This window comes from Mustela nivalis (assembly GCF_964662115.1).
Source record: "Mustela nivalis genome assembly, chromosome: 13".
Classification (NCBI taxonomy): domain Eukaryota; kingdom Metazoa; phylum Chordata; class Mammalia; order Carnivora; family Mustelidae; genus Mustela; species Mustela nivalis.
The window spans coordinates 11099983-11127666 of NC_139032.1; the positions used below are offsets into that span (position 1 = coordinate 11099983).

The 27684-nt window shown below is 44.3% G+C and overlaps 1 protein-coding gene across 7 annotated transcripts in view; it reads right to left on the bottom strand.

Annotated features, from left to right (window-relative positions):
• The window catches only part of APBA1 (amyloid beta precursor protein binding family A member 1), a 194671-nt gene that overhangs the window by 138534 nt on the left and 28453 nt on the right, over window positions 1–27684 (bottom strand). For 2 of the 7 annotated variants that reach the window (XM_082696646.1, XM_082696649.1), the window contains exon 2: window positions 24505–24594. The exons of the other annotated variants lie outside the window; for them this stretch is intronic. The gene's annotated coding sequence lies outside the window, so the exon portion shown is untranslated. The remainder of the gene's footprint in view (window positions 1–24504; window positions 24595–27684) is intronic. 7 annotated transcript variants of the gene reach the window in all.

The following is a 27684-nucleotide window of genomic DNA, read 5'->3' on the forward strand; positions in this document are numbered from 1 at the left end:
AGATTAAGAGTCACTTATGGTTTGTCTCCCTCCCAATCCTATCTTGTTTCATTTATTCTTCTCCTACCCACTTAAGCCTCCATGTTGCATCACCACTTCCTCATATCAGGGAGATCATATGATAGTTGTCTTTCTCCGCTTGACTTATTTCGCTAAGCATGATTCGCTCTAGTTCCATCCATGTTGTCGCAAATGGCAAGATTTCATTTCTTTTGATGGCTGCATAGTATTCCATTGCGTATATATACCACATCTTCTTGATCCATTCATCTGTTGATGGACATCTAGGTTCTTTCCATAGTTTGGCTATTGTGGACATTGCTGCTATAAACATTCGGGTGCATGTGCCCCTTTGGATCACTACATTTGTATCTTTAGGGTAAATACCCAATAGTGCAATTGCCAATATTTTAAGAAGCCTTTTAGCCGCAGCCTGTAAGAGCTTTGCAAATACTTTAAATGGTTTTTGATCAATTTCTTACAACTCACCCCGAGTAGGCAGTGTCCCTTCTGAGTCCTCCAGGAGCAGCTCCTACCTGATTCACCACGCATCCTAGACGCAGTGCCCTCCATGCAGGTCCTCACTGACTCACCAAAGTGACGTCAAATCATTCATTGAATCTTTCCTCCCGTATTTCCTCCAACACCAAACCACTCACCAGTGCTCGCACCAGCTTGCCGGAGTTCAAGAACTCATAAACTCCCACGAGCAACTTGGTATCTACCTGAGGAGGAGGAGGTCTAGAGCTTTCACCAAATTCCCTAACGTGATAGTTCTCAAACCGTGGGCCCTGGACCAGCAGCATGAGCATCACCTGGGACTATGATAGAAAGACAATCCTCGGGCCCCGCCTGCATCTGCTGAATCAGAGAGTGGGGGTGGTGGGCGGGTGAAGCCCAAAGGTCTGTGTTTTCTCAAGTCCTCTAGGGGATTCTGAGGCACACTGAAATTTGGAAAGTGGAGGTCTGTGACCCCACAGTGTTAGGAACCGGCGTGTTCACTAGAAGGGTCCGCACAGAATAGCAAAGTGCTTCTTCTCTGGGGCTTCCTGAGGTTTTTGTAAAAATGACCTAAGATGGGCTGAAAGTTCCCCTGTGGCATTTCTGCAAACATGTAAGTGGATTACAGCTTTCATGTGCCCTCAGGAAATGAGACCAAAGCTCCCACATCAACCTGCTGGTTCATCTCAGGGAAGACGCTGCACCCCCTTCTTACCTAGTCAGTTGACTCTCTGGGAAGGATAAGGGAAAGGGACTATTCCACAGCTGGGGTTACCATAAATATCAGGCCTTCTGTCGACCCCCCTTCTCTGCCTTCTTCATGGAAGCTCCCAGAAGGGGAGGAAGGGCACAGGCTGTGAGGACCTCTGATTTCCACTGTCTATGGTTAAGGTGGTTCTGTAGAGGGAATACCAAGTTTTGGGATCAGAAGACTTCAGTTTGAGCCTGTTTCTGTCTGTCACTGGCCTTACGACCCTGAGCCTTAGCTTTCCCATCTGGAAGATGGGGGTGGCAGGTGTTCTTGTGGGCATGCGAGGACACGGGAGTGAGAGCAGCCCCAGGTCACGTCTGTAATCCAGCTCTACCACGTGGCCATCACGTATGACATTAAAACCACAATATTGACCCAATGACCATCTCAAAGGGTCATCGTGCGCATTTAACAAGGCAATAGCCATAAAGGGCGTCACACACTTCGTACACACGGTAAAAAAAGAAATACACCAGTTTAATGCTAGTAACAGTAGTAGTAAAGCTTACAGCTCTAGAAAGATCAGGTATCCTAACTATAGCTTTGGAGCACAAAAGCAAACATGGATAACAGCATAATGGTATGTGCAGCAGCCGCGTAGTTTAACAACAAAAAAGGGCTGTATTTTTTGTTGAGCTCATTAGCTTCATGCAAACGAAGAAGGATATTCACCTTTCAGAAAAAGCTTCACCCAGAAAATGCTAATATATTCCAAACTCCAAGAGTCTTCAAGTCCTCTTTGGATCAGGAGGTCATTCTTTTCTTTCTCCAAACATAGATTTTCAGATGGAATAAAGATGATCCTACTTAACATTCACAGAACAGTAAACACTCTTTAAACTAATTTCATCCATGCTAGCTCAGAGGGAAGTTAAGAGGAGAAAATGGCCTGAAGTACAGGAAGGTTTTTTTTGTTTTGTTTTGTTTTGTTTTGTGATTTGGGGTTTCTTGTTTGTTTGTTTGTTTTGTTTGTTTGTTTAGAATTTGGTATGACTTTGTGCTAAAGAGGAGCCAGGATGATCCCCACCTCCGGAACCTGCCTCTGCTGACTCTGGGGACTGTACAACCACCCGCTGGCCACTTGTAAGTGGCTGAATTGGATGGCGCCCGATCAGTCCTTCCAGAGGAGCTGTCCACACACAGCCAAATGTTTTGGGGGGGGGGGTGGCGTTAGTCTGTTTCGACAGAGTTTGCTCTCTAAAGACTAACAGACTCGTAGGAACCTTACATGGACGTAACCAGAGCAGGAATGAAAGAGGCGGCAAGATCAGCACCTGGTGGAGGTTCCTCTCCTCCCATTTTAAGAAAGTCCTCCCAAAGCACCGCGTCTTCCTCGCTTGCGCTGGGATCAGACGGTCTCCACAGACACGGCACTTACTCCTGTCTGACTCACAAACAAACCGACTCTCCCAGAGCCACGAGGCTACGTTTTGTGCTCGATTCCCGCCAGTCCCAGCTGAGCCTTGGGGCGCCATGGCAGACCCCGCACCTCCTGAACTCAGATGTCACCGTGCTTTGGGAGAAACACTGAGATTGTTTGGGTAGAGAACAACAATCATTCATTCACCCCAAAGATAGCTTTATTAGGCACCAATTATGACATGTCGAAGGCATGTAATCGATTCATTCCTTCATTTAAGAAAAAATGGTTTTTGAATTTAAAAAAAATTTGCGATCTAGTTAAAATTCCACAAAATTTATCTTTTGGAAATGTACAGAACAGTGGTTTTTCAGATGTGCTCGAGGCTGTGCAGTCATCGCTAGGAACTCCAGTACATTCTCATCACCACAGAAGAAACCAGGTCCCCGTTTCTGGTTACTCCCATTCCTCGGGTGCCTAACCGCTGCCACAAGCTCTCCGCGATGGTCACCTGTCCTTCTTCTTGAGTATCCCCTTAGCACCAGGCACCGTTTCAGGCATAGAGGGAGAGACAGTGAACAAAACCAGCGATGGCTCTCCCCTAAAGGAGCTTTTCTTCTAGGCATTTGCAGTAAATTTAAAACAACATATATTTACTGAGAAGAAACCACGTGCAAGAAAAGAGAAAATCCTCGGTCTAATGGAACAAAAAAGAGAACTCACTTCCTCCTCCACACCCAGCGGTGGCATAAAAATAAGCAAAACAGATTTAACCATCTTTTTTATCAAATGACTTTTTCTGGAAAACTCTAAGTGGGAATTTCCCCTTCTTTCCTCCTCCTGGTCCTCTGGGAGGGCTGCGAGGTTCAAACCAAAGAGCGAAAGAGTAAGAAGAGGCGGGGGGGAAGCACAGCCTGGACCACAGTCGGGCAGACAGTCAGCTCCAAAATGACCAGAAGGTCTTTTATCCCGTGTCCACGTGCCTTATGCCACAAACCGTCACCTGAGCCCAATCACTGCCCCCAAACCTCAGCTCTAACCCCCAAATAATAAGCTTCTGCCAAAGGCGTGATCATCCCCCAGAAGAGCAAGTTCCAGTCAAAACTTCTGAGTCTTACCCAGGCAACGAGATACTCGTTTTTGGCAAGACATGATGACGCAATTTCATTTGTAATTTCTGGAGGAATTATGGTATTTATTTATTTAGTAAAGATTTTATTTATTTATTTGACAGAGAGAGATCACAGTAGACAGAGAGGCAGGCAGAGAGAGAGAGAGGGAAGCAGGCTCCCCACTGAACAGGGAGCTCGATGCGAGACTCGATCCCAGGACCCTGAGATCATGACCTGAGCCGAAGGCAGCAGATTAACCCACTGAGCCACCCAGGCACCCGGAATTATGGTATTTAGGTCCTAGCAATTTACCAAAACAGGACTTTCGTGGGATTTGACTTGGATATGAGATGTCCTGACTGATCAGGTCGCATTTCAGAAAGTCTGGCTGCAGCTCAGTCACTGCTTGGACCTGACCACAACCCCTGAGAGAGACATCGTCAACAAGTACGTGCCTACCACCATCTCTTTATACATAAACACTTCCCCATTGTGGAGACTCCAACACAGATCCAGGGTTGAGAGTCAGTGAAGACAGGGAATTAATTAGTGGTTGAAGTGAGTCTGCGAGGCAGCTTCGCTGTTTGGATCTAGTAGGACCTTATGGCCAAAGTGTTTCATGTAACTACAGTGACCTTATAACTAATCATCCAAATGACATACTTTCCAGAGTGAACAGAGGCCCCTCTAATAAGTTGAGATGGCAAGCCAGCCTGGACCGTGCAGACCAATGGGGAGAGAGGTGTGGTCATCCTTCACCTGAGCCTCGCACCAGGTCCCAGCAGAGAACCGCCTCCCCAGGCCTGCTTTGGAGCCTAGCATCTGGAAGGGGAAAGCAGAGTCTCCATAATACATAGCAGAAAATAGTAATTATTATAAAGAGATAATCTCTTGTGATTTCTCTCTAATGCTCTTCGGAGAGGTTCAAGTTACCTGAATACAAAAAGATGTTTTACAACAAATATTGCAACCCTGTACCAAGGACTTTGTAAGAAGGACAGGTCTGAAATAAGTAAGTGGTAAGTCAGAAGAGGTTACAGGTCAACGTGTATATGTATCTGTGTGTGTGCATACACATGAGCTAAGTGGAGAGGTGTAATAAGGAAGAAAGAAGGTGATAGCTAATATAAAAGCAAGAGCTCACAACTGCAAAACAGAACTCAGAATGATTTTGGGGTAAAACCAAGAGCTACAATCTTTCCTCATAGCCCTTTTCTTATTTATTCTGATAAATCAAGGATATAACTAGTTTTGCTAAACGGTTCATATTTCCAGAGGATTTTACCTGTAGAGAAGATTTCTTTGGAGCAATGTCTCTGCACTTAAGTAATGGTACTGACCTCCTTTACCATAAAAAAAAATGATGTCAGGTCTCCCTCGGGCTAACTAAAACAAAATTATTATGAGGCTATAAATTGCTTATGTTTTAAGTTCTTCCATAGCTATAAAATCAGAACAAATTTATAACTGATAATACAAACAAATCCACAAAGCCAATAAAATCCAAATGAATCGCATTAGTTAATCCGACATATAATGATATATTGTTGAAATTAGATTTCCACACTGTGGCCTGGATCTTTGGAGTATGGCCTCCCTGTTCTATTGTGTGTTATTTGATGACTCAATTCTCCAACCACTGTTTCCTATTCAGGCTCTCCACGCAGCTTTCATTGTCACAGACCCTGCCCCATACCGTCAGTTGGACTTGCCTTGGCCGGAAGGCATCATTTGCAATTATATTCACCTCTATACTGCTATTAGGAAAAATCATCGGATGCCAGGGCACTTATAACACACATGTCATTGTGGGCATGGGGACCTTGCAGCAGCGTTCAGCTTGAAGGTGGTCACCCAAAGAGTCTAGAATGTGCTGATGTTAAATTTGGTTTTAAATGGTCATTTAGGGACACAGAATTTCCCTGGAACCGGAAGCTCCGTGACGTCAGAGATTTGGGTCTGGTTGGTTTGACTCTGTTACACGTAGCACTCAACAGGGTACCTCGCAGTCAAGATCTGTGTACTCAGTGAATGAATGACTGAGTGGATGAATGGAGAATTCTCAAAGGGAATTCATGTAACGATAAGGAATAGACCCACGGGTCCCAGCCTCATGGAACCTGAAGGAAGAATATGGGCAGAGACCCCCACCAACGGGCTCAACAACTGTAAATATACACAAAAAAGAATCCACATGTATATTCACTAGATTTTTATCTCCAACTCACTTAAAAAAAAAAAAAAAAGTATTGCTACGCAAGCAAACAGACGGGTGTTCCCCTAGAAGATCCCTGCAGCCAAGGAGGGCTCCTTGTCCCCATCTATTAGCAGAGAATTGCTTTTGATTAACAAAACCCAACACCAGTAAATGGTGGTACGAAGGAGAAGGACAGAGGAAAAAAAGGCAAGAGGAGGGACCTAGAATGTATTAGGTTAGCACCTACTACAGGCCAGGAGGCACAGTGATAGGAACTTCATAACTATACTTGAAACTTTATAAGCACTCTGTGGGGTGGGCTTTCAAGTATCACTTACTTTTATACGGATATGGAAATTGATGACAGAAAAGTTTAAAAAGGCTCACCCAGACTTGAACCCAAGTCTGTCCAATTAAGGGTCCTTCCTGTCTTCTTGGGCCATGCTGCTCCCTTAAAGAAGTGACACATGGCCATGAGGGGGCAGGAAAGCAAGTGGTCAAAAAGCAGACAAAGAGATTTCCTTTCCTGAGGGTCAATGGATATATTAAAAAATAAAATGACATTGTCCCATTTATTTCTAAGAAACATAGTTAGAAGCGCTTTGAAAGTAATCCCCAGAGTCCCAGCCAGGATTTTAATTGGCTTTAAAAATGAGAGTATCAGGGGTGCCTGGGTGGCTCAGTCGTTAAGTCATGATGATCCGGGGCCTGGGACAGAACTCCGCATGGGGCTCCCTGCTTAGCAGGAAGTCTGCTTATCCCTCTCCCACTCCCCCTGCTTGTATTCCCTCTCTTGCTGTCTCCCTTTCTCTGTGTCAAATGAATAAATAAAATCTTTTTAAAAAAATGAGAAAGTCAGCCCTTAGTTTATTCTGTGATCATAACTGTTGGATTGAAAACAGAGAAAGTAGTTGCTACTACATCTGCGGTTACTTCTAGAACCTTCTAGAATGGGTGAAGGGAGACATTTGTAGCTTTTACTTCAAGCTTCCTCTCACCTTCAAAGCTGAGCCTTGCCCTATGCACTTCGAATAACATGCCACAGCACTCATCCCCAAATAAAACCACGTACTTTCTTATATTTTCCCCAAATATTTTGTGCTCACTTTTTATTTACTAAAGCAAAGAATCAGTGGGACAAAAACAGGTCTCCTTGTGCCAACCACTGGTGCATGGAAAGCCATACTAACCAGTGATTAGAGCTATGCCTCCAGAATCAGATTATTTGGGTCATAATCTCAGGGCTGCCTCTTACTGATTGTTTGACTTTGGATAAACTTCATAACTGGTTAAGCCTCAATTTCTGTATCTATAAAGTGGGGATGTTATGAGTTGTTCTGTCATTAGGGTCTTTGTGAAGTCATATATGAAAGCACATGGTCCCGTGCCTGTCACATAGAAGAGATAAATGAATGTTAGTCATTATATTGATTATGCCTAGAAAATATTAGAGCTAAGAAAGTAATATAGGGTAGAAACAAGCCACACCTACTGTTTTAGATTACACTGAACGACAGCTGATCATCACTAAGTCCAAGGACATCATACTGTAAACTAACCTATGATTCACTCTTTCTATACCCACTGGTATTCCTCCCAGAACACTTAGTAAATCATGAAATCTTTTTAATTACAATATGAGCACCATTGGGTGCAAACTCAGTCATTAAAAAAAAAAAAAAATAGAGGGGCGCCTTGGTGGCTCGGTGGGTTAATAAGCCTCTGCCTTCAGCTCAGGTCATGATCTCAGGGTCCTGGGATCGAGCCCTGCATCAGGGTTCTCTGCTCAACAGGGAGCCTGCTTCCCCTCCTCTATCTGCCTGCCTCTCTGCCTACTTGTGATCTCTCTTTCTGTCAAATAAATAAATAAATAAAATCTTTAAAAAAAAAAAAAAAAAGAAAGAAATGTTTACCAAGGTGGAAATTGCTACAGTGATGACTTAATGTACCCACACAAGATCAGGTACACCTTAATCCATCTGGTTTCCTCTTTTATTTTTTAATTGGAAGGATTTTTGAATCTGTACCATCATCAAATTACTCAAAAGGGAAGGAGGGTAGGTGGATCACAGAGCAGAACTATAACCAACACTCACAGCTCACTTCAAAGTATCAAAAGGCCTAAAAAGGAAACTTCAGAGAAGGATGAGGACCGACTGCAAAGGGAAGCTGAGCCATGGCTTGAAGTCTTACTTAAGGTTCTGGTCCCCATGAAGACAAAATCTCCAACATCCACGGAGAAAAGAAGGCACAAAGGAACATCCAAATGCCATTCCTTCAAGAGGTGCCCTTTGGGTCTTCGTAGAAGCAGTGACAGAGACCCGGAGGATAATTACATGCAATTACCTAAAGCAAATAGAAGTAAAGAGCACCCACGCTGAGAACCCAGGTTGTGGTCACACTCCCAGTAAGTCCGCTTTCCCCAGTGTGGGCCCTAATTATCCAATGTTTCCATCGCCCCTGTCTTTCCCCCGTTGATGTAGCTCATTCCACCCCGTGTGCCACTGTGTTCGCTTTAATGTTTCCTAGACAAATTCTAATAGCAATCACTAATGTTTAATTAGCGCTTCCTGCGTACAAGGAGGTGACACCCACTGTGGGATGAGATCTGTTTTTCATCTAAAACATCGGGTTAACCTACAAATGCACACTGTGTGTGTGACAAATGAGGCTAGGTGCTGTAATGAATACGAAAACAAAACAGATGTCACATATATTCTAATGCTGATACTTATTTCTTGCTGGGCATTGTACTGGGGAGTGGGACAGAGAAATGATGTTGAAATAATAATGATGTTAAAATAATAATAAAATAATAAAATGATGTTAAAAAATAAAATGATGTTAAAATAATAATGATTCAGGTCTTGTAGGGCTCATATTCTAGTGGTTGACTTCCAAACAGATCGTAGAGAGCCTAATGCCACTACCAGGATGGTGTAGTGTAGAAACCAACCGTTATATTTACACTGAACGATCAATAACGGAATCCAATCTGGTGAGTATGCGCATATCGCCCCTAGAGTTGACCCGTCCCATCAGTGACAAATATTTCCTGGCTGTTCCCTATACGTAGCGTCCAACTTGAAGAGCCAGCAGCATGACCTGTGATCGTGATGTATATCTGCTGTAGGACTGCAGAACTGCGGGCTGGATTTGGGAGCATAATGGAGAAAAAACTGGGATTATACTTGCGCTCTCCTGAGAACTCTACTCACCCCTACTGCTTGGCCCTGCAACGGTCAACACCAGCTCTTTGGGATTTATACTTCTGAAATGTGATACAATAGGCATAACATAAAACGTACCATTTCAGCCATTTGGGGTTGTACCATTCAGTGGCATTAAGTGTATTCACGCTATTGTGCACCTGTACTTCTTTTAAATCCCACCTTCTGGCCAAGGAGAAGATTAAGTCTGGGGGCTCACAGACATACTGAAAACAGGTGATGCTAAAAGTCTAGCCTCAGCATTTTACTATTAAACTTATGGACTCACACACCCACCCACCCCCTCTCTCTCTCTCTCTCACACACACACACACACACACACTCACACCCCTAGGTAGACCAACACGAGAGCAGCAGATACATTTTCTTAAATGTCAACTTCAGTTGCTCGGTCATGTCTGCTAGAGTGCCGTGTGGGAGGGGTGAGGCCATCGTGAGACCATCGTCTACACTCATCATCCAAGGGCGAGTCACTTTAGTCTCTGCTCACAGGAATGGAAGGGTGCTCAGGCTCTTTGAAAAGCACCCAGCCACAGACCGTAGCCTCGTGCCGCGTCCCTACCACCTCTCAAACCATTCACTGGCTGCGGATACAGGCAGCTGGGCTGGCAGCAGCTACTTCTCTGGGCACCAGTCAGCTCCTCGTGAATGTAATGCACTCAATATTTGGTGTGTTCTTGCTATGTGCAAGAGACACTGTTCCGGAGGCTGCCGTGATTGAGTAAGTAGGCTACGTTCCAACCCTCTGAGGCTGGCAGTGCAGAAGAAGGGTAAGGCAGGTACTTGAGTAACTATTACATGAAGTAGGGGAGGAGCGCTTCCACGGAAAGAGGCAAAACTGGAGGTAAGAAGGAGGTTAAGATCACCGTTTATATCTGATTTAGGCTGATGTGGGTGAAGAAAGATCAGAGGGGCAGGGGTAGAATCAGGCAGGGCTGAGAGGCAGGGCAGACCTTGTTAGAAGAAGGAGTGAAACCCACAGCTCAGGGCAGAAAAGAACCAAAACTAGGGAGGGATGCACGGACACAGAGAGACGCTAAGACTCAAGATGTGGCATAAGAGACTCTTAGCAAATATTTTCAGCCCTTTTTTTTTTTTTTCCAGATGTGTTATACAGAGGCAGAGGTACAAAAATATTGGAGCCAGAATAATCTGGGTTCAAATCCTAACCCGTCATCTATTAGCTGGGGATGTTAGGTGAGTCTTTCAATCTCTCCAAATGTCATGTGCACAAAATAGGGAGGAGAACGCTTACCCCGAGGCGCTGTGTGACAGTCAACCGAGAGTTTCGTGGAGCAGCTAGTAAAATAGTCACAGCACATGGCGGGCACCTAATGTATTCTGGCTCCCTTTTATCTAAGGGGGTTCTGAGTACGCCAATGGACCACAAAACCACAGCAGTCAACATTTATTGAAACAAGCACTTGTATTTGTTGCTTGGAGGCAATTCAAGAGAAATTTAAATCTTAGGTTCTATTCTCAAGAATTCATCTCGTGGTGAAGGGCAGGAAATGTATATCTGAAAGACCCCTAAGAACACAAGTTACATTCACAGAAAGGAACTCATAACATGAGCATTACTTTCGAAACAGACCCCCGGAGTGATTACATAGTATTTGTTTGGGAAGGCTGGGCAGACCAGCAAAGAAGCAACAGAGCAATCTCTATAAATCAAGGAAGGAAGTCTGAGACTCATAAATACCACAAGCATATTTGCTCGTTCAGTCCTGCTTATTTATTAGCTGTGTGACCTTACGAGGTTGCTTAACCTCTCTGAATCTCTGTTCTTTCAACTGTGAAGGGCAGGTTAATCTCTCTTCTATCTCACATGGGTGCCATGGGACTCAAAGAAAAGAATGCCCATCACAGGCCCTTCCAACCTTCAAGAGCCACACAAAGGCAAGACATCCTTATTACCATCATCTTAAAGCGTACAACAAAATCTCTCCATTAGTAGAACACAGGCCCCCTCCCTATCTCCCCTGTGCTTAGGTTAGGACAAACAGAAAAGCCACGAGGAAATTTCACCTGCTTACAAAAAAACTCACTTCATGAAAAAGTTTGAGCCTGACACACATTCATTTCTTAAATACTAGGTTTTTAAAGGATATGCTCCGACCTAATTATTCACATTGACAGAGGGACTTAGGCTGTCCCTGCACATGTAATACACACACACACACACACACACACTATATTCTGCTTAATGACATGAACAGCAATTTTTCCATTCCTTGTTTTCCCAGCCAGCAAAATTCCCTGACAGCACTCAACATTTTTATTCTGGTTTTTTGTATTAAAAAGTTGCCTGAAATCTCTAGAATATTAGGAAAACTGAAAAGACTCCCAATGCTCAAAAACGAGCAATTGAATACTGAACTGAAAACAGTCTTCCCTTGACGTCTTGGTCTCAAAGCCCTGTCTGTCTTCTGGAAAAGCAGGCCCTCGTTACCAGAGTTGCTCTCTCTCCCCAAATTAGACCTGGCAGTTAGTACTGGTGGCTTGTAACTTCTCCTGGCGATGGTCTAGTGGGTTTTAAAGAAAATTATTCTGTAAGTCAGGGCAGAGCCTCGCAGAAATTCTCGCTCGCTTTCCCCCTGCAAATTCGAATTACCAAGAAGAAAACCAAGAGGCTGTGAAGTACATGCTAAGCTGGCAAAATGGGTAACGGAGTGACTGTCCCTGGAGGCTGTTGGTAAGTGAGCTAACGTGCCACCTCTTTCTTCCGTGGCTGGCCAGGAGAAACCCCAGGGGGTGAGAAAGTGACCGCAGGGCCCTGTCCTGGTCCTTGGCAGATGGAGATCTCCGTGTGGAAATGCTCAGGGAGGGGTTAGAACATGTGGTCTCAGGAGCTGCATGCGTGAACCGGGAGGTTCCAGAAAGGGGGAGGCAGGTGGCACCAGGAGGGCACGAGAGCAGACGGAGGCAGCCCTGCCCCAGGATTAATGTGGGGGCCAGGCCCGAATCTGGGCCCTGCCTTGTACTAACTGGGAAAGGGGGGGCGTGTCGTGTCACTACTCAGTGTCAGTGTCTTGGTCTGTGAAGTGGGGATGGACGGACTCTGGGTAACAGTGTTTGGCCCCGACTAAGCTTCCACCAGATGGCAGCTGCCCTCACCTCCGGCCAGGTTAGCTTCCCTGAAGCTACCCACCCACCTAAGCCAGTCTCCTTGATGCAAGCGGGCTTTTCCTCACGATCTCACTCCACAGGTATTACTAACTGGAGGAACTGTGAATTAATTAAACTAAATATAACACATGGACACTGTTTCATACTTGTGGTCTGGTCCTCCGGCACCCCCGAAATTTCCTCTCTGGAAGGTGACCAGTGAGGTCCCAATGGCCCGATCTCTCGTTTCCTGCTGGCTTGGCACGGCAGCGCTCCACACGGTGGCTTTCTGTCATTTGAGAAAACCGGTGTTCTTTCAGTTTTCTGAAACTGCAGCCTCCTGGTTCTCGTGTTACTCCTTTGGCTGCTCCTTTGCCCTTGGCTGGTTCCTCGTCCATCTGGACCAGAAGGGAGGCAGCCTCCACAGTCGCTGACACTCCAGATTCTGCTTCTCACCTGTGTCATCCATGTCCGTTCTGCAACTTTCCCCCCACACCTTGATTTTCTAGCCACGTATCCTCTTCTGAGCATGAGACCCAACCTTTCTCAGCATCCATGAGATAGCTTCAGGCTGGCCAAACACGTCTTTCCTTGCCAAACCTGTGGCCCTCTGCTGTCCTATCATGGGGAACACCCACCGGTTCTTCTAGTGAACCAGCACAGAAATAGAAATGCAGAGTAAAAGCAGGACAAGCCGGCGACAGGGAGACTGCAGACCGCAGTATCTAAGGGCACGGCTCTTGAGTCAGACTGCCCAGATTCAAGTCTTGGCCCCACCCCCGATGAACTGCAGGGCCGTAGGACCTTACCCATCCTTTCTGCAGCACAGTTTCCACAGCTGGGAGCGAGGCATCATAGTAGCCCCACAACATGAAGGGTTGAGGATAAAATGAGCTGACCTACCTCGAGCACTTAGGAGAGTACATGCATGGCACACAGCACTGAATGAGTATTAGACAGCACTATGACTATTCCTCATGAATATAATAGGAAAATGTGAGTGAGTCAGGCTCAGCAGGCTTTGTAGGCAAATGTTTTATGATCTTTAATCTACTTTCTACTAGTGAATAAACCATGGTGCTTGGCAGAAACAAAGCAATTAATTGGCACCCAACGCTGGCTATGATTAGAAACAAGCCATGTTCTATTTTCCCAAATGGCAACTGAATAAATAGGGTAGATGCTGCCTCCGAGTCCATCAGAGCCGGAGAGGGCTTAAAGATCACGTGATGCCGTGGCTACCTGACCTGAGAAGCACCCAAAACACCGGGGGAGCTTTTTAAAGATGCAGATCCCCAGAGCTTAGGGTCTGAGTTTGTGTCTCAGTAGGTCTGGGCCGGCTCCCAGGAATCGGGGGGATGTCAGGCACATTTGGGAGCCACTGATTCAATCCATTCCCTTCCTGTCAAAGATGACAAAATGAAGACCCGGCAGCTTGAGTCCATTTGCCCCAAGTCTTGGAGTGAGTAAGAGGCAGAGCAAGGCTCACACGTGACAGATGTTTCCACCAGCAAAACCATCTCTGGAAAGCGAAACAGAGAAGTGAATCCTATGCTGAGGGCTTAATCTTCCCAGCTAACTAAATAGGAGCGCGTCTGTGTCTAGGTCATTAGAAGAGAAGGTACGTCCTGGCTAGGTTTCGTGAGCTCTTCCATTTGCAGACAGAAGGGCCACTGAGAGGTGTTTCTGGCCTTAAAGTCATTCAGTGACAATAGGATTTAAGGCCAGAGCTGATGAAATCAAAGCCTGTTTTTGAATCCTTTTGTGATGCATTCTTCTGTATATCCTAGGACAACTGATCCAGTGCTCAGGAACTCAACTCCTGCCAAGCAAAGGATTTCTGCCTGCAAGTTTCAGTAAGGATGAGAGCTAGGATTTCTCAACCGCGCATGGCGAGCCCCTCTGGTGTTTGGGAAGCAGCTCCCAGTCAGCTGCGGTTTTGGCAATCACAGCCCACAGAAACGGCACGTGCTGTCTCTGTGATCAGCAAGGGCAACAACAGATTCCGTATCCATGACCTCATGACTCAAGTGTCCACACCTTTGGTAGAGCGTGGGGTCCTCTCCTAATACTCTCCAAGGGGTCCCCCTAGAAAGAGGAGGCCAAGCTTTGTCACCCAAGGGCCAGGGTCCGACATGATCTTCGGTTCAAATAGAAAAGTACTTGAAAATTCTCGAAAACAGCAAGTGCCATATAGAGAGGCTCTGAGGAAACCAACTCAAGAGCCGACACGATCAGTCTGCAGTTGTTTGGGAACACGGTCCTGAACAGGAGCGCCGTGCCCAGGCCTGAGCAGAGACCGCGATGGGAAAGCTGACCCGAGGGTGATCCGACTGGAGACCCCGAGAGGGTCTCGGTTTCCTTTATTCCCACATGCCTCTTCCTCTTCTCCACAGGATCTTTTCTTGTTCCTTCCTTCCTTCCTCTGTCCCTGTGTCTCTCCCTCTCTTCTTTCCTTTTTCTCTTACAACTTGGTCAGTTAAAAGGCAGAAACCCTATGGAAGAGAGGTACTTTCAACACATCCTCTTTTGGGGTGTCTGATAAAAGAAAAACAGCAAGCGAGCTTGGTATCCCAAGAGGAAGAACAAGATTTAGAGCAGGAGGTGGATGGGTCACAGAAAATCTTCCCCAACCTTATACTTTTGCCAAGGGCTGACCCTGACAAGATCTACTAACCAGTCCCAATTTTACTACGTATAAAAATCAGCTGGGGGAAGGGGTGCTTTGAAAATGTAGATCCCTAGACTCCAAACCTAGACAGATGATTTCATGTTGGGGTGTGGGGGGACTGGAAGTTGCATTCTCAAGGGTCTCTTGCCATTTGCATGCACATGGTTGGTCATGATGCTGGGGAACACAGTCTGATCCCCTCCACAGTGTGGGAAGCAAAACTGATGGACAGTTTGGTTGCTTCTAGCTTTGTGACCTTGAGGAGGTGACCTTACTGTCTCTGATTTGCCATTTCTTGTAATACCTCTCTCACGTGGATATCCTGAGAATTATATAAGGTGGGTGTGAATGTATTTTTTAGAAAATGTAAAGCAACATAAAATGTAAAACATAAATCATCATAATCCATTTTTTTCTTTCTCACTCATTTATAACCCATATTTAGAACATGCTGGCAAAGACCTTCTGAGGGATTCCAGATATGAGAAAAAAAAAAAAAAATGTTCCTGGAGGCCCAAATTAGGATACTGTGTAGCCCGAGCCAATTTTCAGGGAAAATCAAATGGTCTCTAAATTTAATAAAGAGCAGCATGAATTTCCAATACAGTGAATTTTAAATGAGTAGCCAGTCATACTGCATAAGATCAGCACCAGGATGGATGGGGCTAGGCTTAAGATTAAAACATCCCACACACTTACAGAGCAAATAATGTTCATTCTTACTGTACCAAGCAATTTGCTCAGACTGAGCCAAGATCCTAAATGAAAAACACATTCAATTGAAACAATTTTTATAGCTTCAATAATTCCATTCCCTTCTCTTATTAATTATTAAGGAAAGTACCTACAAAAAAGCATTTTTTTGTTTGTTTGTTTGAGAGTAGGAGGGTCCTTGTTCCGTCCCCGCAGCTATCATCAGGAACCCCAGATACAGCTGCCCCACGCCCAGCTAGGAGCCCAGGTGAGGTGCTCCATTTGTCAAAGGACCTCCTTGCACACTCCTCCCTGCACTGGACCCTCCTCCCAGGGAGGCCAAATGTATCGTGAATCCCAAAGACGACCCACTGAAGTCAAATTTCTAAGAACTTACATAGATCTTTACACACACACACACAAAGAAAGAAAAATAGAAAAATTTAAAAGGGTGTGATCACGACTGTGCTCTTGAGCTAGGGTTTCGAAACAAAGCACCATTTACAGTTTCAGTTTTCCTAAGTGCAGAGAGACTTAGGAGTGAAGTTGAGTTTACACAGACATCAACAGTCATTTTAAAAAATGCTTCAGACTTTTCCTTCTCTGCTGTCACTGGGACGCATACCTTGAGGTTTTCCCTCCCAGCTTTTCAGAGGAAAAACCGGTCACTGAGCAGCCTTTGTTACAGACTGGGACCTGCTAACAACCACACCCCAGGAGGCCTCTCACCTGTATATGGCCTTGGTAGAGCTTCCATTCTTGGGACCTTTGGGGGCTCTCTGTGCTTACTATAAATTCAAATTCCTTTCCCTGACTTACAAAGCTCTGCACAATCTGGCCCTGACATCGGGCCACCTCCCCCTCCCACGTCCACGAGGGCCCCAGCGCCCTCCTTCTCCCTCCTGGGCCTCAGGCACACCAGGCTTGTACCAACTGTATCTTCTGCCTGCAGTGCTTTCCCGGGACTGCTCCTTTCTGACTTTGGGATCTCCATTTTCAGTCTCTGTTTCTCAGTGAGACCTTCCCCGAGCTCCCAATCTTAAAGTAGTTGTCTGATCACTGTTTATCACGAGGCCCTCTTTAATTTGAACATTTATAGTTCGGTTTATTGTCTTCTTCCTCAAATGCAAAGAAAGCTCCATGATAATAGGCATCACATCTTTACTGACCAGTGGGGTGTCCTCGGCACCTAGAACTGCACGTAATAGGCCTAGAACTGCCTGGTTGAGTGCATGTGGGAAGCTGTGACGTTGCCTTGTTTTAGGGCTCCGGCATGAATGGGCCTTAGACCAGGGTCACTCGTAGAGTCAGCGAGTGTACATTGCTGTCCTCAGCTGGAGATAATTTAGTTTAAAAATGAACACAAACTTTACATTTGTGCTTTGTAAAATTGAATATTATCCATAGCATTATTATTAGAGAAATGCCGCTAAACTCTGAAACACATCCCAACAACTACAAGAGGTTTTGACCCAATGTACAACCTTGAACTTGAATAAATAAAAGGACAACATATGTCCCTGGGCTTGAGTTTCATCATGGCCTGAATTACTCTCTAGAAACAAATTCAGCAGATTAATTCTTAAGCACGTTATTAGGGCAGTATCTCCAATGCTACCCTGATCATCTGAAAAGGTTTCATCCGAGTTATCTGCTAAGGGGGATTAACTGGGATCCCGGGGCAGATTCCAACGCTAACTACCATTTAAGTGTAATTCTAGGTCTAGGAGAAAGCAATTTGTTAAGTACAGGTTATGTCAAATTTTTGTCTGAGACTTTAAATACGGTTACGATTTTTCTGGGACCAATTGGTAGAGTCTGAATAGAGTCCCATGCTTATAAATGAGGTCAGTGAAGGGCAGCATGCACACCAGTGATGTACGCGGTTATGGGGGTGACGAATTGAGCTTCAGCCGTAAGCGTCTACCCAACAGTGAAGAGCAGCTGTGTTGGCTCTGATTTTGGTCACAGAGTTCTTTCCGCTGCATAGGAATACACTTGGTTTTTGGGTTTTGGTTTTGGTTTTGATAATATATACGGGAGGAGCTGTACATTTGGTACTCTTAAAGGATGCCATACATGCCCACGGGGGTGAGCTGATCAATAAAATTCAAACCAATATTTCTCCATTTTTTAAAAGATTTTATTTATTTATTTGACAGAGAGATCACAAGTAGGCAGAGAGACAGACAGAGAGAGAGGAGGAAGCAGGCTCCCTGCCGAGCAGAGAGCGGCGGCTCGAACCTGAGCCGAAGGCAGAGGCTTTAACCTACTGAGCCACCCAACCATCCCTATATGTCTCCATTTTAATAGGTCATCCTCCTTCCCATTAAGGATAAAGAGTCACAATTTTTATAATAATACACAAGACAGTGAGAAAGGACTACAAACTACACTGTGTAAATAAGCATCTCCTCAAAAAGAGGGAAAAGGAGAGATGAAACATTTTGCTCTCTTTATCTGTCAACTGATTTCTGAGAAGCACCTGGCAACCTGGGCCATTTATGTGAATGTACTCTTTAAGACTTGGCCAGACCTCCTTGAGAGAATGGAATAGGAACATAAGCCTTCAAAGCCTAAGAAAAAACAGAAATATTAGGATTTTCTTGTTCATATCCTAAGGCATACCAATATCCATAAAAGTCAACGGGCATCTCTTCTCTTATTTATTTGCCTAGTAATGCCAGCCATTAAGTCCCCAAAGTTTATAATCCTGAGGCCTGGGGGAGAAAAACAGCACTTACTGAAAAGAAAAACTTGGACAAATTCAAAATTATTATTTTAAATAATGCTTTTGCTTCTGCAGATTTCTACCTCAGTAATTCCGGCTGTCAGCACTTAAAAGTGCCTTCTAGTCACTATTCAAAAACCTCCATACAATGCCACACACAGCTGATCTGTTCTTTATTCAGAATAAAACCAATGTACTCTGTGGGCATTTCTTAGAGCACTTCAAAAACCAGTCATTAGTAAGAACGTAAACAGAAATACACCACATCATGATTACCAAAAACATGGGCACTCTAAATGTGACAGAGATTTTTTTTTAAATATCTCAAAATTACTATTTTTTTTTAAATGGTGAAGGGTCCCTTTTTTTATGGTGTCATTATCAAGTAACACTGTCTTGAGACTCATTATAGTTCAACGCAGTTAGATTCACCCCAGTGTTTTTACTTTTGCTTTTCTTGATCTCAGTGAGATTCTGAAAAACAGTTCTTCTGTTAACTAGCTCCCTGGGGAATAGAGCCTTCCTTAACTGGCCTGCATGGGAGGGCGGGCTTTCTAATTTTGCAGCACACACCGAGTATTTGTGGGTGGGACGTGCCTGGTGAGTTCATCTAGACCAGCTCCAGACCCGGACTGCTGAATTCCTTTGACAGCACGTGCACCATCTGGGTGTCAATCCGCTGTTCTAATCCCAACGACTTTCTGGTGACATAATGGCACACTGAGTGGAAACTGGGTTATTGCTACACAAAACACATGTGACAGCTACTCCTAAACTCCAGAACCAGATTCCCTCCTTCCTGGAGAACAAATCCTGTTTCCCTTCCATGACCCACAGAGACTCTTTGCCACCCCCAAAGCAAGAGCAATCCCACAACAGGGTAAGAAGCTTGACATAGGAACACAAATTAGTCCCACAATTTGAAAAAAAAAAAAAAAATAAGGCCTCAATTCCTCCTTTTATGTCAACACTCACTTTAGCAAAAGATGTGACAGGAGGGCTGTGACTAGTGGGAGGGGCGAGGGGAGACACCTGAGCACCACTGACAATCCTGAAGGGGACTCCAATGACCCTGCCTTTGTGTAATCCCCACCCCTGCTTTGAGTGTAGGCCTAATGTGTAATTTGCTCCTAACCAAGAAAACATGGCATAGTTGATAGGGTGTCACTTCCACGACTCTGCCGATGAAAGATCTTCCTTGCTAATTTGGGACAATATACATTCATGATGCGAAGTCCATGGGGGCAAAAAGCCCATGGGTGGACTGCAGGAAGCAACCACCAAAACTGGGGCCGTCAGTCATAGAGCCCAAAGAGATACACTCTACCAATGACCTAAAGAAGCAGATGCTCCGCTGGTCAAGGCTCCAGATGAGAACACAGCCCAGGAAACACCTTGACTATAGTCTTGTGAGACAATGAACAGAGGACCCAGCAAAGCTTTGCCCAGACTCCTGACCCACAGCAGCTGTGAGATGAGAAATGTGTGCTGTTTCAAACTGATAAATTTGTGATAAGCTGTTATGCAGAAATAAGAAACTAATTGGCTGAGAGAAGAAAAGAAGGTCACAGGTCCTTCTCTGCCCACTCTGAAAAGGAACCAGGGTCATTAAGTTTGGCTAAGGAGTGCCCTGGTGACCTCCTGCCTCTGCAGATAATCACAGGAAGAAACATTCGAACAGTGCTGGACAGAGCCAGCTGAGCCTGTGTCAACCCCTCAAAAGGATGCCTATTAGCTTCGTAGATGTTCTGGATCCTGCGATGGAAAGCTTATTAACCAGAGGAACTTCTTAAGCTGACAATGAAAAATAATGGGCACGGTGACATGTTCTAAAATCTTATTATACTATAAAGGGAACTTCTAAGTAGCTTTACTTAAAATTCCTGGAAATGAAGAACAGTGAGACAATCAATTTGTCTTCATCTGCCTATAGCTCAGGTTTTGCAAATAAGCTTCCATTGAATCTCTATACCTGTGAGTCCATATCATATTTCTGGCATACAAGCGAATTAAAAAGAAAGAATGCCGAATGGAGCCTTCCACTTTGAAGGTGTTTTCACAGAGCTATAAAACTTCATGCATTAATCTCTACTTATATTTACTCTTAATTACATTGCTTAGGCTTTCCATAATTTCATCACTTTTTTCATAGTTTAACAACTTTAAAAATTAACCACATAAGGTTGCTAATATCAAACTATACTAAAGGTAACTTCAGAATATGTAGCCCCTATCATATGTAAGGCATAAATATAAAAATGGTAGCTGAAGTCTGAATTGAAACCAATAATAACTCTTAAATGTATGTTTAGGATTCATCAGGAGTCCTCTCTTTCCCTTATTTAATGTCAATATCAAGAATTTGGTGACTAACATTTGGAATACTTAGTTCTTAGTTGAAATCTTTTTTTTTTTAAGATTTTATTTATTTGACGGAGAGAGATCACAAGTAGGCAGAGAGGCAGGCAGAGAGAGAGGGAAGCAGGGTCCCTGCTGAGCAGAGAGCCCAATGTGGGGCTCGATCCTAGGACCCTGAGATCATGACCAGAGCTGAAGGCAGAGGCTTAACCCCACTGAGCCACCCAGGTGCCCCCTTAGTTAAAATCTTAATACAGATTGTGATTAGACAGCTGATCCTGAAATTAACCCATTCCTGATATTAATCGTGATACAAGCTATACATCTGGGTAACCTCTAAGTTTCCTTCTAGTGCTAATAGATCATAATTAATCTTATTTTTTGAGTAATATTTATTAAACATCTATAGGTATAAAGTAAAAACAGATATAATATCACCCATATAATGATGATACCACTTGCTTAAAATGGAGTCAGAATCCATATTTTGAGTTACTGCCGAGGTTGGCACTCCAGAAACTTCCAGAAGGATGAAGCATGGCAAAGGTCTGGACACTGGCAGTCCAGGTTAAGAGTCTTGGATCAGCCATGCTCAGGGCAAATCGAAAGTCTCACATCTGGGAGTTAAGTCAAGTTAGCGAATACAACCATCAATCATTCAACAAATACTAGTTGAGCACCTACGATCTCTTAGCACAGTTCTGGGTTTACAGCAATCAATAAGCCTGATAAGGTCCCTACTTGCATTCTTGGGGGATTGGGGCCAAAGACTTAATGAGCAAGCCAACAACTGGTCATGGTACCTTCAGATAGTGGAAACTTAATTCAAGTGAACATATTAATGAGGTCCTACTCCTTGCCAGCCAGGCAGTGCTGTGGCACTGGAGAGTCACCAGGAGTGAACAAAACACACACAGATTCCTACCCTCACAGTGATCACGTTCTAGCAGGAGGAAGGGATAATAATACAAGTCATAATACATAGTAAATTATATACTATGTTATAAGGTGATATGTGCTACGTTTTATATAGAGAGAGACATATACATATACATGTATGTATATACATAGACATATACATGTATGTATATACATAGACATATACATATACATGTATGTATATACATAGACATATACATATACATGTAGATGTCTCTCTCTATAAAGAGCAGAACAAAGGCAATTAGAAGTGCTTGTGAGGAGGCAGTGGGTCACAATTCTAAATGGAGCAGTCAGCGGAGATGCCAATAAGAAGGTGACTTGAAGGAGAAAATTGTGGTCTAAAGGAGGTAGATAGGGTCATAGTGGGATAACTGGAGGGCGCTGCGGGACTCCTTCGCATGAGTGGCCAGCAAAGCCTTTGCCGAGAAGAAAGCATTTTAACTGAGACCTTCCATGTCGAGGAAGAACCTGACATACAAACACCCAGAAGCAGAGGAAACAGAAAATGCAAAGCTCCTCAGGTGAGGCTGAGTTTAGCCCAGAGGATAGAGAGACAACAAGGGTGACCGGGAGAACAAACCAGTTAGTGGGGTCAGATCATGCAGAATGAAGTCAGAAAGGTCATCTGTCATCTTCAGTGGTCTCCCATCTCTGCTACACTGTCCACGGATTCTGTTCATCAGTCTCAAACATGTTCTATCCTCTCCTATCTTTAAAGAACCACCCATCCTCCTAGTTGCCACTCAATGTCTTTATCCCTCCCAGTCTCTCCAAGGAAGAGTCCAGACGTGCCGCCTCCACACCCTGCCCCCACCACATGACACTTCAGTTCACTCCAATCGGATCCCTCCCCTAACACTGCTGTTGCTCAAGCCACCAATGATTTCCACATGTCTATATCCAAAGGCCACTCGTCCTTAATTTATCCAACTTACTGCTGTCTTTGGCATTGATGACCATGTTCTCTTTCTAGAAACACTCCCCTCTCTCCCTCCCCTAACACTGCTGTTGCTCAAGCCACCAATGATCTCCACATGTCTAAGTCCAAAGGCCACTTGTCCTTAATTTATCCAACTTACTGCTGTCTTTGGCATTGATGACCATGTTCTCTTTCTAGAAACATTCCCCTCTCTCCATGACACCACAGCCATTCTTACCTTCTCCAGAGTCTCTGGCCTCTCCTTAGCCTCTCTTCTTGGAAATGACCCCCCCCAAATGTAAGTGTTCAGGGGGAAAAATACTTAGGGGCTTTGGTTAAATAAAAGCACGTTCATCAGCCTTGACAGCCTTGGCCCTGGGGAAGTCACAGGGTGTGAGAAACAATAGTGGAAAAGATAGAACCAGCGTAAGCGAGATCTGGACTTCCTAATTGTATGACCTTGGGCAAGAAATTGTGTCTCTAGGACCAGTCTTCTTGCCTGCAAAATAGGGATTTTAACAGTTTCCTTGCAGGGCTGTTAATGAAGGCCAAATAATCTATCCTTCTCAAGCCCTCCAGCTAGTGTCTGGTACTGGTAGAGGCTATTCTGTTGTTACCATCCTTCTGAGGGTGAAGAGGAAAACCTTTTTTCTGAATAATAGAGGAAAGAAAAACAGCATTAAGGCGGGGGGGAGAGAAAGCATTAGTAAGTTGTTCTAGGTGGAGTCCCCCCACAAATGAACAAACTTTGCTTTAGAATCCTGAAATCCTCAAGTGTAGGAAGATATTTACAACATACAAAATCTCTTTCCAACCATCAACTGGAAGCAAATAGTTCATCATCACTGAACACTGCTACGTCCCTCCTCAAATGTATTTTATGTACTTGGACTTGATTGAGTCGGAGGCTGTACGGGGCATGAATGCAGCCCCCGAGTCTGGGCTGCTGTCCTGCCTCCCCACGTCCTAGGTGGGGGGCTGTGGGCAGACACCCCAGGCTCCCCATGCTTCCTTTTCCTCCATTGCAGTATGGAACTAATCATGGTATACACCTCCTGGGGTTGTTCGGAAGACACAATGAGTTAATATAAAGTATTCAGAATAGAAACTGGCACCAAGTAAGCTCCTAATGAATACTAAGATGAGAACAACAACAACCATTTTTGGTCCAGCTCTTTCCGGTGCGCTCACTTCAACCCCATGAGGCGACCTGAAATCAGGTATCTGAATTACTCATCCATACTTGTCGTTTTCCTGTATGAAACAATCCACAGGGGCGCCTGGGTGGCTCAGGCGCCCCTGCCGAAGCCTCTGCCTTCGGCTCAGGTCATGATCCCAGTGTCCTCGGATCGAGCCCCACATCGGGCTGTCTGCTCCGCGGAGAGCCTGCTTCCTCCTCTCTCTCTCTGCCTGCCTCTCTGCCCACTTGTGATCTCTGTCTGTCAAATAAATAAATCAAATTTAAAAAAAAAAAAAAGAAAGAAACAATCCACAGTTCTATGTATTGTAGGAAATAGATATTGTTGGGTATTTTCCATTGGCTTCTCCGGATCTACTCTCCCTCTGTTCTGTGTTCCAGAAGGCTGACCTTCTGCCTCAATGGGCTTCCTTATCCTCTGGCTTCTGGCTGGATTCAGCCCATGGGAGGCGCTGGCAGGAGACAGAGGAGAGGAAGGAAAGTGAGCTCTGGGTGTCAATTCCTCTAGCTCTGTCTCTGCTGGGTCACCACGGGTGACCCCTCTTGGAGGCCACAGATCCAGCCAGGCTGCCGGCCACTCTCCCCAGGGTTCGGTAATCCTCTTTCAAGCCTAGCTGCGGGTAAAGATTCCTCATGGTTGCAAGCTCCAAGATGTTTCACCCTATCTTACTGTTTTCCTTAACCCTGAGCATGCGGTTTTAAATAGTCCCTCTATTAAAGTCTCCTAAATTACCTGACTGTTTCCTGCTGGGATCTAGAGTGACGCATCACTCGGGCTTCAGTGACGTACAGCCATGCAGGAAGGGTGGTGGGACCTTGAACACTGTATGTAAACAAAGAAAGGACAATTGAGACAGAAGGCTGAGACTCTCGCCCAGATCACTGCGCGCCCAGCTCCTGTCATCCAAGCTGGTCACTTACACGGAAGACAAAGAGAGGGACTCCCAAACCTCGCAGCCTCCACTGTCCTCCCTGACCTTCTGTTCAGGTGAATGCTAGTCCCGCTGGTGACTTGCAGGATAAGAGGACGTCCCGGTCCTCCGGCTTTCAAATGATCAAAGTTTCCTCTCCATCCACATTCAGTTCCACCGAGGCATTTGTGACCACGCATGCCCTTGAGAACAGGTTCAAACACAAGTTTTCTCCAGCATGACCTCACCTCTGCCTAGCTGACCTAGTAGAACAGGAGTTAAAAGATCCATCCTGAAGCTCTCCCTGTTATGAAGCCAACAGCAATACTGAATGCCCTGAGGCTGCAGCTCTTAATTATAACCAGAAGCTTAATTTTAGAAGGTGACACCAACAGCAGCTTTCAGCATCACAATATGAATTAATCATTAATTGCATTTTTGGGTCACACTCGAGCTCCATATGTGAAAATTACTCAGTAAATGGTTGTGAGCTGCTTTAGTCATGAACCACTGGCCAGTGAACACAATGGCAAAGCGTGTTTCCATACTCTGGAGGAGCAGACCCAGGCTAAAGGCAGTTCTAACACAGACAAGTCCTAGCAGAGAAGCCGTGTTTGTCTTGTGTTAACACTCTCCATCAATTAAATGTGGACCCAAAACACATACAAGCAAAAGTGATATTAAGATCTTCTCTGCGGCCATAATATTTTAAAAATCATGATTATAAACAGTAGTGCTGAAATTATATTTTCGTTTGGAAAAATGGATCATGGGCCTAAAAAGGGAGCCAGAGAAGGGGTTCAACATTGGGAAAAGAGAGCCAGGAATATGAGACTGTGAAAGGAAGAACATTCTGGAAACTCAGACTGACCATGTTGTTCAAGGTTGGCATATAGTTCCTGAATCACGACTTTAGCATGAATGCCTCCTTACAAAACCCATAACTGAGCAGCATTAGCAACCTCTGAAAATGACTGATAAGCTCTAATTTTATTTGCTCAAGAGATATGCTGAAGAGCTGCGTACACATCAGATATTTTGTGCAGAGAATCATACTTCAAGTGCACTAGGAAATCAAGCTTTATGGACAAAACGTTCACGTGAATACTTTATAAAGTGAATAATAAAGCCCTTGCTCCTGGCCCTCCCTTCCTTTCTGTGTCTATGAGGTTAAGCAGTTGGTCCGTGTACGTGTGCAAGCCTCGTATGCATGGAGTTAGATGGTTTATGGAATCTCACATTTCAAGTCAGCAAAAGATTATAAAGTGATTAAAAGTCACATCAAATCTTTACTAAGAAAAGATAGTCTTGGAGTCAGACTAAGCAGAGACAAAAAGCTTTTATTCAGCTGCCTCAGTGCCCTTTCAGGAGGTTAATGGAATAAAGATAGAAAAGGGTTTAATCTTTAGTGAAATCTCAAGAGAGTAACATAGAGATTTAGCCTGAGATAGGGCTTCTCCGACAGGTGGGTTCACCTGTGGGCCCCTAGAAGCGTAGGAGAATTTAGGGAGGTTTTAATTTCCATGATAATCCAATCTTATCATTTATTTTAGTCGTAAATGCAAATAAAACAAAACCAAAAACAAAAACAAGAAAACCCCCCAAACCCAAAACCCAAAACCATCTACGCTGCAGGGACAGTTTGCAATTAAAAGATATTAGCATTCCTGGGGCTAATAATACATTATATGTTTATTAAAAAAAATTAAAAATTATTTTTAAAAAGATATTGGCATTGTATTATTTTCATCTATTCCTTTTTTTTTTTTTTTTGGAAGATTTTATTTATTTACTTGAGAGGGTGGGTGAGCAGTGCAGGATAAGGGGGAGGGACAGTGGGGGAGAAACAGGCTTCCAGCTGAGCAAGGGAACCCTATGTGGCCCCAATAATTGGCTCAATCCCAGGACCCTGAAATCATGACCTGAGCCAAAGGCAGACACATAACCAATTAAGCCACCCAGGTGCCCCTTCATCTCTCCAATCTTAGGTCTGAAGCCCAATGAAGTTGTATGAAGTTACAAATTTTTCTTTTTTGAGGATTTTTTTTTTTAATTGAAGGAAGTATCAGATTTTTCTCTTCTAAAGGGGAGCTGTAATCCCATAGGACTCAACTTGAATGGGGCAGACCAGCATAAACTCATGATGTATTTTATCTTTAAAAAATTTACATATCACCAATTTTTTTTTTAAGATTTTATTTAGTTATTTGAGAGAGAGACCGTGAGAGAGAGCATGAGTAAGGAGAAGGTCAGAGGGAGAAGCAAACTCCGCATGGAGCTGGGAGCCCGATGCGGGACCCGATCCCAGGACTCCGGGATCATGACCTGAGCCGAAGGCAGTCGTCCAACCAACTGAGCCACCCAGGCGTCCCACGTATCACCAATTTTGCCTAGTAAATTGGCCTAGAAGTAATGACCACCCTAGTAGCAATGAGTACCCCCAGTGGGCTTTACCACCTTGCCTAAAAGAAACAGGATTCTTAGAAGAAATGGTTGATTTCATGTCTGATGCAGGAATATGAAAAATGAACCTGGAACGTCATATCACACCAGAAGCACGGGAGCTATCAAGGACTATAGGATTCTGTCAAAAGGATTCAGGAACCAAACTACCCACCAAACTGTAATGGATTACAACACAGCAAACGTGTTTAAATTCATGGCACTAAAGTCAATAGTCACAATAAAAACTTCTCCGCCCCAGTTACCTCTGGAGAACGTGAGCAAATCAACTCCTTATTTTGAAAACTGGTGAAAACAAAGAAAAAGAAGCAAGCAATTACCCTGTCTTGCCAATGTGAACTGTAATTAAAAATAACCAGATAGCTGACATGGGGAAACTTCTCTACAGAAGACATCCACCTAATAAATGAGAGGATGGTAAAATTAGAAAGTTGTCATTTTGTAATGCTCGATACATTAATAGATTCAGAAAAACCATTCATGAAATAGTCTTGCAAAAAAGTAATTGAAACTAAATCTGATAAAAGCTCTAGATCTAA